The sequence below is a fragment of the Vigna unguiculata genome, chromosome 3 (genome assembly GCF_004118075.2).
Source record: "Vigna unguiculata cultivar IT97K-499-35 chromosome 3, ASM411807v1, whole genome shotgun sequence".
In the NCBI taxonomy this organism is placed as follows: Eukaryota; Viridiplantae; Streptophyta; class Magnoliopsida; order Fabales; family Fabaceae; genus Vigna; species Vigna unguiculata.
Window position 1 is genome coordinate 33687101 of NC_040281.1, and position 5944 is coordinate 33693044.

Sequence of the window (5944 nt, forward strand, 5' to 3'; positions counted from 1 at the left end):
AAAAAAAATTATCATAGGTAGCGATACATAAATCATAATAAGATACTAACCTTGATCTGTGAGAGATCACGCAAGAATTTGTATTTATCTCTCTTCAAACACTTTCATGATAATTTATATGGTAGAAAGATTTTATAATCAGAAAAAAAAAAAACCTAATCTCTTTTATAAATTAATGTCTCCATTAAAAAATATTTATCTTTTATTATAATTTTCCATAATATAATCTTAATATAAATAATATATAATATAATTTTAAAAAATATATAAATATATGTAAAAAAAATTCAAAAAAAAAAAAATGGGGGAGTCGTGGCTCCCTTTGTCATTACTAGTTCCGCCAATGGACACATGACACGCCGTTAACTGCGTTAATATTTTTTTTAAAGAAACCTAAATAAAACATTTTCCAAAAGTTGGGACGAAATTGAATTTTTCTTAAAAGTGGATATCAAACTGAAACTTCCAAACAAAAGCGGGTACTATTCAACTAATTAAGTCTAATAATAAATTTCATTCAATCTAAACTAAGCATAAACATATGGTATTGATGATTATTATTTGCAAAACTAGACCTATTATTGAATCGACAAAAATACTAATTAAAACTAAATGGTTCAACTTTGAATTTTAGACTAAATGTTAGTAAACAATTCTTGTTAAAAATATTTAAAATAGAGTTCAATAAATGTAATATCATAACTTATAGTGTTAAAAACTGAAATAATGTATTATTTTGCAGATTCTTAACGTTTAAATCTAAATAAAATATATCATTAAATTTTAGTTTTAAATGATACTGCAATATCTATTAATATTATAAAAAAATTACTTCTATAATAAATAATAATAAATTAATATAATAAAAAGTACTAGAATGGAACACCAAATGGGAACCTAGTTTAACAGGTTTAGAATATAGATTTGAAAGATTATGGGTTTGTGGCCCATCGTAGATATTGCATACTCTGGTTTGGGTCTTTCTTCTTGCACCTCCAAAATTTCTTCTACACCTTGAATAGAATTTTAAATTCCAAATATATCCTTTGACCATTTAAATAAAACTACAAATATCATATCTCCAAAATTACTTCCAGAAATCGACTTCTAGAAGGAAGTCAAAATATATAATCGAAAGTTGACTTTCGAAAGTCAAAATATATAACTGGAAGTCGACTTCCAGAAGTCAAAATATATAATCGGAAGTCGACTTCTAGAAGTCAAATTATATTATCGGAAGTCGACTTCCGAAAGTCAAAATATATTATTGGAAATCGACTTCCCAAAGTCAAAATATATTACCAGAAATCGAATTCCGAAAATCAAAATATATTACCAGAAATCGACTTCCGAAAGTCAAAATATTATTTTTAAATTTTATCTTTTATTTTAATTATTTTTATTACATTATATAAAAAAGTTATATAATATATATATATATATATATATATATAATTTTATTTTTTAAATATATATTAAAAATACTAAAGAAATAAAATAAATTAAAAATACTTAAACTTTATACTAAAAAATATTAATTCTGTTTTAACTATTTTTAATTCTATTTAAAGTTTATGTTTTCTAAATTTTAAATGTTTTTTACTTTTTTATTTATTTATTTTTTATGTTTTCATACTTCTTAATATATATTTGAAAAATAAAATAAAATATTAATATTTATGTATATAATTTTATTTTTATTTAATGTACAGAATGTAAGCCCCATTTTCAGTTTTATGTGTTTGGGCCTAACCTCTTGTGGGCCTAAGGCCAGCCTAGTAAGGGACCTCCAATACCCTCGCCAGCTCACTCATTCCTCACACTGTCTCTTTTCCAGAACTGTTCCTCTCCCTCAACCTCTCTACTGAAGCAAGAACTCTGCTAGGGCAAAATTCGTTTTCCCCTCAAAGTGAATCAAACCATTTCCTTGTAAGTATGGATCGAAACTCAAGCTCATTCATGGTTCCTTTTCTTGTACTAAGTTGGTATTAAGTTGGTTATGCTCTTAATCTCGTCCTATGTTTTATCCGCAATGTTCACAGTTCCTTAAATAGCTGCTTCGTCCTTTCTCTGTGTGCTCTTTTCCCTTCAGCTCAGTTTACTCAAGGTAAGGGAAGCTAGGTCTATGTTCTTTTTTTTGTGTCTTGAAGTATATGGTTAGCTTAAGCTCTTGTTGTATGCATAAAGTAGTTGACAAATGCTTGTATCTATTTTGAGTGAACTGTATGGATTGTTCTTGGCTGTGTTGGGTGCTGCATGAGTGAAATAGTGGGGGAGAACTGGTATTCTCGCCCAGGCGAGAATAGCAGAAGCTCGCCCTGGTGCTGCTCGAGCATCTCGCTCAGGCGACCAAACCTTGTTTTGAGCGACGCCTAGCCTCGCTCAGGCGAGAATGGCTCGCCCAAGCGAGTAATCAAGGAAAGCCAGAGTGCTCTGCTCGCATCCTCGTCCAGGCGAGGGACTTTTGATTTTGGGCGAATGGTGTCTCCCCCAGGCGAGCTGATCTCGCCCAAGCGAGGGCTCGCAGAGTGTCACTATTACAAGCCTCGCTGATGAAGGCGTGACCACCTCCTTAGAAGCTCCCTCAAGAAGGATCACCAGAAGCATGTCTAGAGGGAACTCTTCTATTCCATCACCTTTATCTTTGTTTTGCATTACTTTAGTTTGAATTCCCTAAGTTGGTTTCTAGTTGATTTATTTTGGTTGGCTTGTTGACTTTGATCCAAAGTTGACCTTTGACCAAGATTAGATTAACTTAAACCAACATGTTAATCCTTGTTTGTCTTGTTTTGTAGGTAATTAAGAGAAAGTAGAGCATGGCTAGGTGGCACTTGGTGATTGGAGCACTTGGATGAAGTGGAAGAGAGAGAAAAGCAAAAAGCATAAAGCAAAAGCAAAAGTAGACAAGTACCTTGTCTCCTTTTGCCTTTGTGGTTTATGCCTTAGAAGGTCACTTGGTCTCCTTCCTCTTTTGGCCTAGAATACTCATGGGAATGCCTCCACCAATCATCTCCCTTCACTTGGCCAAGACTCACTCTCACATTAGGTTTAGGGTTTGCCTTTCTTTGACAGGATAATGGCCTAGTCTTTGACAGGATAATGGCCTTAAATGCTTGAAGGCTAACCTTGTGTGTGGTAGGGTGAAACCCATTGACAATGGCTCTGCAGAGCAGTAGAGGCCACCACAAGTGCAAACGTCTAGTGAATACGATCCTAGTACATTTATCCGGATAATTGAGTCATAGGGTCTTGCTTGTTTGATATAACATGATTCTCTATGCCTACTGCGTTGCATGCTTGGACTGTTTAAGTACTTGTTTATTATACTATGATAAATTTAAATTACACTAGTTTACCCTTTCACTTTATGTATGTTCTTGTCCTATTTTCTCTTTTGCGATGATCACCCTATTAGTGGGAGCAGATGAGAATAAGGTGGGAGGTAGGTCTGGTGGTGGTAGCGGTGTCGTGTAGTTTGGACCAGTTATCTGTAGCATTGCAGAGAAGTTTTATGGCTAATGCCTTTCTTTTTTTTTTTTGTAATTCCTTGCTCTAGAAGCGACCCTTTTGCAAACTGTTAAACACCCCTTTGTGTTTGTTTATGGCATGGTGGTATGCCTAAGTTTACTTTCAAAGTTCACTCTTGGATGACTGTAACAGTTACCTTTCTTATGTTATATGTTCATCTGATTGCTCTTCATTATTATAATCATGCGATATTTTATTTAGTAGATTATTCTATTTAAATGGGATGTCACACAGAAAAATAAGTGTAAAAAAAAAATATTGTTAAACTTTAAAAAAAAAACAAAAAACAAAAAATATATTTTGTTTTTGACTTCCGAAAGTAGACTTCCGAAAGTCGACTTCCGGTTATATGTTTTGAGTTCCAGAAGCTAACTTCCAGTTATGTATTTTGACTTCCGAAAGTTGACTTCTGGTTATATATTTTGACTTTCGGAAATATTCTTCAACGAAAGTCGACATCATGAAATAATTTTGGAGATGTGATCTACGTGGCTTTGCTCAAATGATCAAAGGATATTTTTTGAATTTTTAAAATTTTTGGAAGTGCAGAATAAATACTTGAAGGTGCAGGAAGAAAGCCCCTCTGGTTTGGGTTCCCATTATTGGAATGACCGGAGAGGGGTCCTTTCATTTTTTATGAAAAGAAAAGGGCGCTTCTCCCTACACCTCCAAGCCTTCTTCTGTACCCCCAAAATTTACTATTATACCCTTCATTAATTTATAGGTGAAAGTGGGTGAAAACGGTGGAAGAGTAGTAAATGAAATTTACTGCATCGTCAACTTCTCTGCACCCCCAAATTATTTCATACGTATTTCTTCCCGTTCTGTGTTTCTTCTTCATTCTCATTGTGCCTTCATTTTAATTTTTCTCCGTTTCATTCTCTCGTGGTGGTCCTTATCCAAGGTTTAATTTTCTCTGCTTCATTCTCTCGTGGTGGTCCCTGGTCCGAGGTTTGTGTCACTTTCATTGATTTTATTTTTGAAAGCTCTCTTCTTTATTCTCTATCATTGTCCTTTTGTGCTTGAAGGTTCTGTGCTTGAAGGTGGTACTGTGAGTTCCCTGAAGTCCTCCATTCTCTCCTCTTATCTTCTCTCCAGGTTAGCCTTTTCGAAGTTTGAATGTTAATATTAGTTTTACATTTTTTTCCTAATTATCCTGTGAAACGGAATTCGTATTCTGTTTTAAAAAGTATGAAACTGATTCCAAATTCCGTTTCAAAAAAAACATGGAAACTTTATGAAACGGATTCTGAAATCCGTTTCACACCTTTTTGAAACGGATCACGTATTCCGTCTCCTGGAAAAATTTAAAAATTTGTGAAACGGAATATGAATTCCGTTTCATAAAGTTTCCATTTTTTTTGAAATGGAATTTGGAATCTGTTTCATACTTTTCTGAAACAAAATTCGTATTCCGTTTCACAAATTTTTAAATTTTTTCAGGAAACAGAATACGTGATCCGTTTCAAAAAAAGTATGGAACGGATTCCAAAAGCCGTTTCATCAAGTTTCATGTTTTTTTTTCCAAACGGATTTTGAGATTCGTTTCATATATTTCTGAAACAGATAAGGTATTCTGTTTGTGTAATTTTTAAATGCAGTTATTGAAATTTCTAAATGAAGGGTTCTTATGTTTTATTAATCTTTTGTTTTCGTTATGAAATAGAATAATGTTGTTTATGTGCGTGTTGATTGTGGATTTAGTGTGTTGGTATTGAATGTGAATTTAGTGTGTAGGTGAGTGACTGCAGTGGTGTGTGTGAGTTTGTGAGTGAGTGTATATTGTGTGATCGGTGAATTTTTTAATGTGAATCATGCAATCAGTTTTGAATATCACCATGCAATCAGTTTTCAATTTGAGTTTTTGAATGTGAATCTTGCACCATCGTTATCTTCACCACCTTACTTCAACTTCCTTCATTCAATCAGAATAGAATACTTACCTTGACCACGAGCTCCATGCATTCCACTAAATTATTAAATTAATTACAAAAAAGAACAAATTTAAATAAAAACATGAAACGGATTTTGAATTCCGTTTCCCAGAATTCTAACACGGATTTCACAATCCGTTTCGGTGAAAAACAAAAAAAAAACAAAAATGGATGCCATGTTCCGTTTCATGCTTCTGCGAGACGGATTTCACAATCCGTTTCGGTGAAAAACAAAAAAAAAACAAAAACGGATGCCATGTTCTGTTTCAGGCTTCTGCGAAACGGATTTCGAAAGTCGTTTCGGTGAAAAATTAAGACGATATTCGTTTCTGATTTTTATGAAACAGATCTGTAATCTATTGCACAACCATTCCTAAAATCAATTAAAATATACATAGATGGTATAGGATTACTTAACTGGATTATACTCCTTGGAAACGGTAAAGGAGAGGTGCGCGAAGGAGAAAAGGGGAGGCTGCGGA